Genomic DNA, 13,387 nt, shown 5'->3' on the forward strand with positions numbered 1-13,387 from the left:
TTTCAAACATATCACATTGCCGGTCATTTTTTCAACATGTGGGGCTATAGCCAAGTGTCAAGTTTAATTGCAGTCACTGTATATTATCGGTATGGGACTAGATGATGAATTTTTCACTCATGATTTTGAGCAGTTAGTAAACTGGTAAGCTGGATTTGCAGTGCATTCTCATGTACTTGTTTTAAACTTGCAGATCCTTAAAATTCTTCACTTTTTCAATTAGAAATGACGATGATGGCTTTTGTTCACTTCTTTTTCCCTCTTACCGTGTCTCTTCCTTTTATCAGAGAAGAACAAGGTAATAAAAGAAAGCAAAAATGAAGAAACATCCACTGACTTTTTATATTTTCAGGCATTCAGCTGAAATATAATAATCCAAGGACATTGTCTGGACCTTTTAAAATAAGTCCCTTTTATTGAATAAGGAATTTCAAATAATTTTTTCCTGAGCCCTGTTCATTGGTATTCAATGACTCACTGTGAAGCTGGCTTCAGCCCCACAGAGACTCCAGAAATGCCTGTAATACCTTTCCCATAGGAGATCATCAAAGACCGAAACATTGAGATGAGAATTGCTGGTCATGTTTTTCTTCCATCTGATTTGGGTGGGACGATAGTACATGCATTACAGAGTTTAGAGGCTGCCTTAATATGTAGCATGGCATTTTGCCACAGACATGGCCGTAGACCAAATCTGCTGAATATCTCTACTGGCTTGTGGTGGTGGCAGTGGGTGGTGGTATCATTTTGGGCGCACAAAGGCTGAATATCTAATTTGTTTTGTCTGGTTTGCTCGATTCTCAGTTGAATCAACAATGACTCAGTAGCTTCAGTGTAACTCACAATGGTTATTGGGAATTACTTCAGTGTGCACTTTGGCCTGCAAATCCGTATTCAGAGTTAAGTAATCGAGCTTTATATGAATCCTCTCTGAAACTAAGAAGGTGAATACCTTATTCAGGTCCATGCCAAAGCCTGCAACATCTTCCTGAGGACTGGGAACTGCCATCCCATTGTACATAACTATGATTTTAAGGAATTGGCACTAACTCTTCCAGAAGGCTTTTTTTTTTTTAAGATCAATCCCCCTTTTAAATATGGCATAGATACTTAAAAGACTTCACTAGAAAACATCACAACCATGTGTGGAAAAATTGACGCAATTTCCAAAATTATCGGAACAAATAAAGCCACAGGTGCGTGTTTTCCTTGGCCTGACATAAAGTATAATAAGGGAAACGTTGCATTCATCTTAGAGAGTGATAGGTAAGTGGAAGAACTTAGTTGATCAAGAGCACCTGGACTTTTTGGAGGTGGCTAAAGGAGTACTGCTTATTGCTTGGAGATAACCAAGCAACATGGCAAAATTCTGTTGCGTAGAGTAAAGGAAATATGTACCGTTGTGACACACGATCAGTTTATGTGGTTACATACGTATGTCAACATGTTTGCTGATACTGCTTTCTGGGATAAGCAGTAACAGAAAGCAAGGCTTCGAATGTTTCATATGGATTGATGGGCATGGTAATAACTTCAAAAAGTACTTTTCCCCGTTTTCGATTATTATGTCATGTAACATTAGAAATGAGTTACGAACGGGATAAATTGGTTGAGTTACTTATATTCCCACTTTAAATACCGGCTTTTTTTTTAAAGTCTGCTGTAATTATTTCATTTCACAGAATATTCAGATGTTGACAATTAAAATCTAGAGTCTAATTCTTCTGTAGCTATGTTACTCTAAGGACCAGAGGCCAGATGAAATCCAAGGTCTTCTGTTCATATTGCTGCAAATCCATTTCCAGGGTAACAGAAAAAATGCATTTACTCTCTCTCTAAAGGTTCACTCAACACAAGGTGACCATCAGGTGATTTTTAACCATTTGAACTTTTGCTTCTGTTTGTTCTCTTGCAATGAATACGAAAGATTGGAAAGGTTCTTAGAAATGTTGAAATTTTCCCCACTATTTTAAAATAAGAAATGTCAGAAACACTGGTTCTGATTCTTATTTTTGGAATACTGACTGGAAATCTTAAAGATGTATATTGCAAGTTCTCACACTTTAAGATGAGAGACAAAAGTGTTAACAAAAAAAATCTCTTCTCCAATCTGTCAATCATTGGAGTTGCAGAATTTTTTAAAGAAACAAAGAATTTGGTGTCTAACAGCAACAAATATTCTTTTATTTACCCAATTTTTATTTTCTGTTTTTCATACTCTCTTTTTTTCATTAGTTGCCTTGTCATTGCACTTTATTAAGATAAACAAACATTGAATTTTAAGTGGAAATAAGTAGGAAAGTAGAGCTTATTCTTCCTCAAAAAAAATAAAAATCATCCTCCTTGTTTTTTTCTATAAGGCAAAGAAACAGAGGAAAATGCCAGTCTAGTTTTGTTTTCTTTGCTGGTCCCTTTTACAGGCAGTTCTTTACTTGTTAGAGGGCAACCGGAATGACTTTGAATCCAATTTAAAAGATTTTGTAGAAAACTCACCTGCCCTTTTGCGCATCCAGCCGTGGTCGTAGTTTGGTTCCTTAAAATCTGATGGATTAGGTTTTGTCATTTGTTTTTTGCCCCCCAGGTAGTGGATAATGCATATTGGTAATTTACTGCAATGCACTGATGTCAGATACAACACAAGAAAAAGTCATGATTTGTTCAAAACAAATCACTACCACTAATAATCCATGAGGGATGAAATCTACACTTTTCTGTGCATCTTTCTGCCATTGAAGTGAACAAACCAGAGCTTTTATTTCTATGGAATATCTGCTGGACTGGACCCTTTCTGGTGGTTGCTCATGTACTCTCGCAGAAACTGCACTTTAGAGCAAGTCGGTATAAATATGCTATTTAATGGATAAATGGGTCGAAGTTAATGCTGTAGATGTTACACAGACTACTATTAGTTACCTTGCATATTTTAGGGCGTTAAAGTTGGAAAGAGAACAGTTAGAAAACAATTTTGTGTTATAAGCAAGCCAGGGCATTTGTTAGAAATGATAATTCAGTTCTTTTACTCACAGATATGAGTCATATAGTGCATAGACTATTTGACCTGGTTTTGATAAAATGGGGAAATGATAAAGCTGGAAAGAATAGCTTCCTAATGTTCATTGCCTCAGGATTGATTTAGATTTATGCGGCATGGCATGTATTTTATAAGATTAGCTTATTTTTCTTAGAATCAGAATTGGCATTTTACCTAGTCACAGTTATAGTTTCATCTCTGTAAATAAAACCAGCTGCAACATGTTCTTCTGTCTTTTCCCTGATTATCCTGCAACCCCAGTTGTATTGGATACCAACCAGTTTTGCACATTTACTCTGATCTTTCAGTAGTTTATTCAGATCGTGTGTGTCACGCTCATCGTTCTCCTGTATTGTCCATGTTTCTACAGCTCATTCCTTGTGTTTTGCTGTTTAAATAGTGTGATTCATCTGTAGCTGTCACACCAGTTTACTAAGAACGTTACTAAGAATGACATTTTATCTTTAGAGAAAATAAGGCTTAGAGAAGTTGTGCGATGTGGAGGTCAAAGGCAGCAAGAGATTTCAGGTCTTTTAATTGGCATACACTGCTTACCCAATCATGCTATTTAGATAATATACCATATCCTTAAAACAACAGTGAAAATCTAGAAAAGAAAATCATCTAACCTAGAGCTGCAGCTTCTGTGTGTGTGTGTGGATGTAATATGCTATAGAGTTCAGTAATTAGGAAAAGAGATGCACCCCCCCTTAACCTTTAACAGTTTGCAAATCATTCGATGGAGATATAGAGTCAGGGTGAAAGGATGGGGTTAGATTAGTTTGGGATGGATGTGGTATCAGCATGCATAGAAGTTTTTATTAATATTGCAGATGGGTGACACTAGTTGTGGCTACCCGTAACACATCCAGGAACTGAGTGGAGTGGTTTTTCTCATAACAGAGTGTTAGTGCACCTCAGGTAGAAGCAATCACAGCCTCTGTGGTACCACTTTGCGTGATGATTTGAGGTATGAGCAAGGGTCCTGCAGGAATTGTCTTCAGATCACCAGTTGCTATTTGTTTCTGGCTGATATTGGAACTGGAGGCATTTTTCCACCCCCCTAAAAAGCAATTAGTTACTGGCTGAGTCTGAATATTCTTAATTATTTAGGTTTATGTTATATCAGAAGAAAGACTATCTGAGTCAGAATATGCTTATGCTTTCTGTATCTTTAGAGGAAGATGCAATCTGCTCTTGCTTAAATCCCCCATGTCTTGTCTGTATACATCAGTTCAGCATCTACCAACATCTCCAAAATAAATCCTTGCAGAAGGTGAAGTAATCTATTGCTGGACTCTGCAAAGGAACTTTGGAACTAAGTTGGGGGTTATGTTTTCGTGCTTGTAATACAGGAGTGATTTCTTTTGTGTGCTAAATTTATTTACACCTCCAATCTAAAGTACAGTTTTGCCCTTTTGGGTCTTTTGAAAGGACCACTCACTAAAAATTATGAGGTAGCGAGAAATGGGATTTATGGTCCACATTCACTCTGTTGGCTAACACAATTTTTTCAGATCTGTTCAGCTTATGTGAGCTCCATGTAATGGGCTGTTTTATTCCCTGGCAGACAGACATATAGAAAAAACTATAATTTTAAGAGATTGTGTGAGGCATCCTACATTTTTATTAGTAGTTGTTTTTGTTTAGATTATGTACGAAATGAATAATATTTGTTATAATACACTGCATATGGTCTTAATTCTGCATGCTCTACTCAGTTAAAATTTCCCATAGAGGACATTTTTGACTTGTCAAGACTTGCAAGAACAAGTCCCATGAATCTTAACAAATAAGAATATACTGCAACTGAGAATAGCCAGAACTTCACAAAATCATTAGTTGATACTTTGCAGAATGCAGAAAAACGTCTCTGTTCCACTCACAGCCTAATTATTGTATTGCAAAATTTTGAGACTCTAATAAGGACATATTGAGCTTTTGCAAGCCTATTGCCAGTAGGCAATTTATTATTCAATAAATCCTCCACCCATGATCAGATAGCTAATGGGAAGTGCTCCAGACTTGAAGTAACAGCATGTTCTTTCTCTATTAGCACAATGTTTGCATTAAAAAGATCAATCAGAATATTTATTAGCACAATATCTACAGAAGAATATTCTGATTGACTCTGGATTGCTGGAAAATTACGTATTTTACATCAGGCTTCAAAATATCCCCCCGAGCTTTGGCCATGGGCTAGGTTTTCTCTTAGTTTTATCGGGCCAAGAATTTTCTTGTTTGTTTTTTTCTGCATCTATTGTTAATGTATATTGAACTTCTTCCTCAACAATAAAAATCTGAAGTTTGTCCTTTATGTATTCCTTCTAGACATACGCCGTTTTGCACAGTATCTCTCTACGGTTTCTTTAAGCTTCTTCTCTGCCGGCTACCTTAGCTGTGGGGACAACTCTCACACGGTATTTCAGCAAGCGTACAGCCAAGACAGAGCTGGAGTCTGGGACTGCTCTATAGAGCCGCGTGTGACTCCTTTATGGAGACAAATGCACATGGGTATAATGATGTTGTTGAAATCAGGGCGTTGTACCCAGAGAATTACCATCCAGTTTCTGTAGATGGATGAGTAGATAGATCATTTTGATTTTGTTTTTTTTTTTTTCACTAAGCTTGAGCTCAGTATTTCATTAACAGGCTCTGATTAATTAAACATTAAGTTTTGTATTTCATTAGTCCTCACTTGCATTGGCAACCTTAGCCCACATAAAATTGAGAGCACAAATGAAAAGACCTATTTGTTGTCCAGTTCTCTTGTTAGATATGGTTACTTTTTGCGTGACTATGTTTACAGAGTTGTGTCTCATCTTGCGGCAGGTAGCCCAGAAACGACAAACTGGAGCCTAAAATTACATTCAACTGTTAATAGATAGTTTATATTTATATCATAGGCTACAACTAATATTGCTCCTGTGCGAAAAGTGTTGGAATTGCACTTGCCGCTAAATTACTGTGGATGTTCCTCATGTTTTGTAAAGAAGAATATGTATGCCTATGCTGCCTTTGGAAACTTGCCCCAAGTCAGCTCACAGTATTGCCAAATTATTTGTTGATCCAGATAAATGGTGATCTTTTAGACAAGGTCCTAGATATTTCCTGAGGTATAGTCCCTCCAGAATGTGCAGGACCCAAAATAACGACTGGCTTGGACAGTCCAATGTCTACAGCATTTCTTTAGGTATGCTGCAGTCTGCCTGTAGGCAGATTTTGGAGAACAGCTAACCTCCTTGCTACTTCTGAGACATAATTGCAGACTGTAACTGCTGACTGAGACTATAATTCCACTGCTGTGGAAGTATGGCGACTTCTGGTGACTGAGGACAGGTACTGTCAAGGAGGTCTTCTCGTACCATTATGTGAAAGTTTTGCAGACACAAGAGAGATGCGGTCCCAGGTTGCTAAACACAAACAGCAGTGCATGTTATTTACTTACCCACTAATCATAATTTTAAATGCTTAATGTAACAGATTTCTAGCATTTTGAGCTCTCCCCTATTTGTAAATATTCATTCTTAAGCGACCTCTTCATTCTAAATGAATTCTCAGGAGTAAGAGAGGGTAGAAGAGAAGTGCAATACTGATAATTTAGTCCACAGCTTCATCATGAATAAACAAAAATACCTGAAATGTTTGCGACCTGCTGTATTGCCAGATCTATAGGAAGTGTGGGAGCTAGTTTTATAAAGCTTCTCAAGACACCCGAGCACTCATAATCTTGAAAGTTTAGAGAGATAATAGACCTTGTATGTGATATCACTTGGTTCCCATATATCCTACCGGGCACTTGCTTTTAGGTGCCATTTATTTGTTAGGTAGCACCGAGGGACGTAAGGGTTCAAGAAGATTTATTCATGTCCGGATAATAACAGTCTTTTATTTCATCAGGGTGCATTAAGTATCCCCCTGCCTATCATTTCATTTGCCAGAGTTTTCAACATGACGTTAATGCCAGTACTGGTAACGATGTGTCCAGATTACCTTGGAGATAGGGATGAGAACAAAAAAAAAAAAAAAGCGAAGATGAAAGTAGGCTAGCTAGAGGAAGTAAATCTTTATTCTCATTGTGTTGCGACTCACTGAGTCACTGGGCTTGAAATGAGATCCCTGGATTTGCACTTCTCTCTCATGTCCTGCTCAGCTGAAATGTGAAAGCTTCCCCATCTTGAGTTAATTAAAGAGCTTCCATTAATGCAAATTTGTTTGAAATTAAGTTTCCATGGTGCACGCACAGGGAAGAAAAAGTTGGTGGATTTAGTGGCGCAAAACTATGCATGCATCTATGTGCATCTTTAGGGTCCTAAATCGCCTTCGGACTCCAGCTCTTACGTACACATGAAAATCATCATCACTGAGAATTCTCTCGAGGAGTGCCCATTGTGGTGAGGTCCTGGCCTGCACGTCTGCAAAAGCTGCTTCTTTTTGGACGTGACAGTTAATGCCAACTGCAGGAGATGTAACAGCTCACATTAGTTTGCTACTAGCTTAATTTTTCCCTTGTGCAGGAACTTCCAAAACCACCTTGGTACTCTCTAAGAGTGTATGGGTGGTTTCCCTGCCGTGCATTTCTCACTTCTAATTTAATCCTTTCATACTCTGTATTAGACCACCAGGACAGGATTTTCCTGCTGCCCCACAGTGTGTATGCCTGTGAGGATATTGATTCGCTCCAGCTCCATGAGTAAGTGCGGTGACCTTACCGGATATCCAGTGTCTTTGGTCAGTCAGGGGTTCATTTTACAAGATATGTCAAGTTATCTACCAAGATGAGATTACCTCTTATGTTATCAGAGGATCAGGTGAAATCTGTAATACTGGTAAGAGGACTCTCAGCCCTCTGTTTGGAAGCCATACCCTTTTTCATTCTCAGACTTAAATGGAGGGACAGAGAGTAAGTGTTGTCACCCAAGATGAGGATACCACTGCCATACATCTCTAACGGTTGCACTGCTTTTTCTTCTGCCCTCCACCCACCGTGTTGCTTTCTAGGGTACCTGTCCTGAATACATTGTGAGCATTATTTGTGTTCGCTGGGGGATATAAATTGCAAGCATACAGCTAACTGTGATGACCCAGACTGTTTTTCTGTGCAAGTAAGCTTCCCATTCAGGATTCCCTGAACGTAAATACGTCGTGTCCTCTGATCAGAATAATGAAGACTTTGAAACTCCATTTATCTATCAAGTGTTAATGGAAACCCTAAACCAGCTAGGGACCATGTGCCTCTAGTTCTTAGAAATTGATAGGGATTTTTCATCATTTACATTTTAAAGTAGCCTCTCAGAGAGATTACGCTCCATCAAAAGACTTGCCATTAAGACATCATTTCAGTAAGGTAATGCTCCACAAAATCTTTTGATTTTAGATCAAATTAGAAAAAGAAGCCATATTTTTTCTCTAAACAAAAGTGAAAGGTAGCTATTTGTAGATAGCCTCGCAGATATCAAACGGCTGGTCATGTTGGCAAAATGCTGGGGAGAGCATGCCTTTCTTATTGACCATCGATCATGGGCTTGTAAAAATGTATTGAAGGTGAATGGTCTGATAGCTGAAAAAGTTAACCTTTCCACCGCTGTTTCTGGGCTCGACATACACCATCCATGCTTCTTATTAGCATTGCCTACTATGGCATCCCCCTCCTCATCACTAGATGAGGATTAGGTTTTCATTTCTTCAGTATAGCCTCTGATCAATGTCACGGCTGCCCTCGGTCCTTGAAAATGTATTCCGTACCTAAGGAAAAATAATGCTTTTGTGCTGAAATGTGAACAGGTGACCCTTGTTCTCACCTCAGACCAGGGGAGTAGGTTTCAGTGAGTGTACAGTGGCCGTAACAGAAGCAGAGTGAGGCCCTTTGTCTGACTGCTTAAATGAAAGGGTCATCAGAAGGATGAACCTGTTTTGGACTCCAGGGGCACAAAAGCTCCTGAAAAGTGGGCCTGTGGGATCTGATATCCAGATCGAGTTCCTAACACAGAGGTATCCAGACCACAGAAAGGGGATTAAGCCTACCACTTATTAGTTCCCTTGCTAACCTTTTTGCTAGGACCTGTGAGCATCACGTGTCCTACGGGGCCTGAATTCTCCATTGTGTTCAGAGATGGGAGCCTGATTCCTCTTTGCTTTGGTGTTACCTGATTTCTGGCATCTGTCCCAAGTGTTTACATCTGTGCTAACAAATGGCTATAAGAAGTGTAATTAGAAAGAATTTATCATTATTTTGCTTAGATAAATGGTACGTTGTTAGGTAAATGACACCAAAAGGCATACTTGAAATAGATCCAGTTCTTGCTGGATTTGGACTGGTCACAGGGATAGAGCAATCTGTTGCTGTCATTGCCCTTGATGTGTCCAGCATGGATAAAAAGAGGATGCTGCACTGAACACTGACACAAAACCAAACAGTGAGTTTAATTCACTGAGGCTTTCATACTGGCTTAGTTCATGATCATTACATTCATAAGCAATAAAAATAAGAAAAGTAAATGAATGGATTAGAGCAAGTGAGTGAATATAATACTTGAAAGGCTGAATTATTTAATAGAAAGTAAAAGATGAACTATGAAGGTTTTATTTCCCTTTTTGAATCAAATTTCAAAATATTCTCTGAGCCACTAAATTAGACAAGCAGATTTATATTTTGTTTCTTCAGTTTTTATGAGTGGCACAGCTATGTGGGCATTGAACCAATTTGGAGACAAGCAGAAAAAAAAAAGCACTGAATGACAAATGCCTTTATTCTTGCTGACTTGCAGAAAAATCAACCAAAAAGAAAATAATTCTTAGAATGCAATGAAGAAAGGTTGCAGTACTATTTAACCAATAGGACATGGTATCCCAAAGAGGGTTAATATTTTAACAAAACGTACCAGCTTTTTGTTATCATCGTTTGACTATTTTTTTTCTTTTCCATATACCCAATTGTTCCATGATTTCTCAGTAGTGCAGTACCCAACAGTACCTTTCAATTAAAACAGATGGCCATACTACTGTAGGTTTCTCTGCAGCATAGCTTAAAGATGCTATTTTTGCAATGCAGCATTTGTTTCATGTTGTAAAAAAAAAAGCAAATGTCTTTCTAATGTGATGTCCTCACGTGGGCCATTGAGAATAATCAGATCATATTAAAAAGAAAAATTTCTTTTTTTTTTCTTTGTCCCATTGCTTTTCCCTGTACAGCAGTTAGCCATCACATGATGCTCATACGTTGCATTGAAAATTTTGTCTTGGAAAAATCACTGTGATGTTTTGAGGAATATCTTTATTTTCCTCAGTGGGCTGGTCTTTCATTGTCTAACAATAAAATAGCACATCTATTTGCACACAGCCTGCTTTGTGTTTATAGTATGTTATATTGTTTTGTTGGGGTTTTTTTCACTGGATGTGAATAGTCTTTAGTGTCACATAGATAATAAGCAAATCAGGTCCAAATACCCCTTTAAAAATAAAAAAAAAGTTGGATGACTGAAGAAAAGGGCTTAAGACTGAAGCCAAGAGCTTAAGACTAGTTGGTGTTGGAGTTGCCAGTGGGTTAGTGTGTTTGGCAGAAATTTCAGTCAGTGTAAATTTAATGTGTCCTGTCAGCTTAGTTCATCCTGTACTTCTTTTTTGCTTTCTGAGGAGTCATAATTTCATGCTAATCTGTGCCAGCAGCGAACTATAACATGTTCAAGCAAACACAACTCCTTGAGAAGTTGGTAGAGAGCAAAGCACAACTCATTTGTCAGTACTTGCTTAAGCCTTTGCCGAAGGATTGTGGCTACCTCAAGGTGAGGGGCTTTTCCTCTTTTTGGAGGGTACCATCGCAAAGTACTAGATACAATTGGTCCAGCTGTAGGTTTTAATGCTTAAAATGACAAATGTAATAAGATCACAAGTGGATCAAGCTCTGCTAAATCTTGCTCCAGCAGTGTAAAAGGTTGTAGCATCTTGGGGTTTGTGCCATCCGTTGTCCAGTGGACAAGGGCCTTGGAGCAGAAGAAATAACAGAAGTGAACGTGTATCAGCATCTCCGCCACTGCAAATCACATTCCAACCTATCTGCTTCAACTGCTGCTGCATTAATATACCAGGCTGTCAGCTGGAGCCTCTGAAGAACAGGGAGCTTTGCTACCGGAAGATTAACGTCCAGGAGAAGTGGGAAAAGAGAGGGTTCAAGCAGTTGGAGGTTGCATCTTAAATCTCCGTTGTTCATCTCTTCCTGAGACATTGGTAAAAGGCCAAGACTAGAATAAGCATAGTGCTGAAATTTAGTTGCACAATTGATGTCCTATTTCCTTTTCTTTTATCCTTTCTTTTTTCTTCTTTTTTTGTCCCTTTGTAGCTTTTTGTTGTTTCTGCACAGGAAACTAACAGGACTAATAGGTTTTGGGCTATCGTGACTTCTGCTTGTTGGGCAAGCAAATTTAATCCCACAAGAATCTTTTGTATATTCTTCATGAATAGCTAGAGGACTACAATCTTTTTTAAGGCTGCAGAATACACTCGCCAGGAATAACTGAAAAGATTGTAATATCTATCCAGAAAAATAATTCCCAGAAGCTTGAAAAAAATGTTTAATAAAGCAACTTTAACTGCCCTTTTAATATAGAAAATTTGTGTGTCCATCATGCTTTAAGGCAGGGAAATTTAAATGATAAAGCTGAATAAGGTGACAATTGACATTTCTTTTCTCCTTCTATCTGCCAGTCCAAGCATTATATCCGGCATATATGTACTACTGAGCAGCTTATGTTTTTTACAAAATGTCAGATGTTAATGGTACGGTATGGCTTTACTTAAATATTTCCATAAATTTCCATCTTACCTGTATGGTATGATTCAATAAACGTATGAGGATTTGGAGATCAGTTCTGGAAGTCTTACATTAGCCTTCAGATTCACCAAATAATAGCCTGATTGAGCAAAATGGTAATGCAGTGATACATTCACAAAAGACAGGTGGTGGTTTGGTTTTTTTTTTCTTCATTTTGCAAATATCAGCATGCTGATCTTTGTTCCTGGATATTGACATCATGACAGTTTGTGAAAATGTCACTTCTGAAAGACTGCCAGGCTTTGTGGTTGCAAAGCTTCAAGGCCATATATTCTGCTTTGAATGAACTCAGAAACCTTGATGGAAAAATCTGTGGATCAGTGGATCCCTCACATGTAATCATGGAAAGATTCCTCCACAGGAATACGTTCAGATGGGTTTTCAAGAAGCCTAAAGGAATTAAGTGCCTTGTTTGTATATCTGTGTAAAACTGCATTGTCAATCGGTACTTTCATCCCACAGCTGTTAGAGAAGATAGCAAAGCTCCTCTTTGATGCATAGATGCCCTGTAACTTAAATCACAGTTTGGGGGAACACATATGTCAGTTAGGCATGGCTGATCAAATTACTGAGCACACTGCCTCCATATGCATATTGCCTTTATTAGGCAAACAAAAACTGCAGCCTCTCCTTTTTTATCTCATTTGCAGAGTGAGAGTGAAAGGTGAAGGCTGTAAGAGACAACTTCACTTGGAGCTCAGCAGCCCTTGGATTTGGCACGGGATGCTTTTTCGCTCTGCTAATATTTTTTAATGAAATACAAGTCGGTAATACCTTGCGTGTGCTGGATTAGTAAGGCAGCCCTGCCCAGCCCTGCCAAAACAATCTCTTCTATGCGATTCTCTTGTTTCAGTCCCTTCGCTGTTTGCTCTGGTGTTGCCAAGACAGAACTGCTGACAATGATGGGGCGTAGGAAAGGGGAGGTGGAAAAGGAGACAGGGGATTACAAAAACCCCAGCAAAGGGTGATCCTGAGAAGCTGATACAGAACAGAGGGATAGGTAGTTCTGAAATTATTTAAGCCACCTTGTAAAGCTCCATGTAAAATGTCCCACTCCCATTTACATGAATGGGAAATGATATTATGCTGGTGTTCCATCTCTTTGCTGTCCTGTTCCTCTGTTCTTCTCCACCCCTACTCATTTCGTTACTGACGGATTGTCTGAAGGTCTTGCAAGCCGGGAGGTGTGGATGAGACTAGCACTGACAAGTGCATATAACTGGCCTCTTCATTTTTGCTTCTGAGTGCGTGTGGATTAGCTGTCACTCTTCCCGGTATTTATACCACTGGCACTGATGAAGATACTAGGCTTACTGCTTAAAAGCCTTTCCATTTAGGGAAGACTTTTTTTTTTTTTTAACGCTGTAACAACAGTGATGGTTTCTACTAATAAAATAAGACGCAAACAAGAGCCTCAGTAATTACAGTACAAACAATAATCCAAAGATAATTTATACTACCGTGTCCTCCCACTTTGCTGCTAGATGGGCAAATTGTGTGACTCCTGTGGTAATCCATGTGAACCAGAG

The sequence above is a fragment of the Vanellus vanellus genome (assembly GCF_965231255.1).
Source record: "Vanellus vanellus genome assembly, chromosome: 2".
Classification (NCBI taxonomy): domain Eukaryota; kingdom Metazoa; phylum Chordata; class Aves; order Charadriiformes; family Charadriidae; genus Vanellus; species Vanellus vanellus.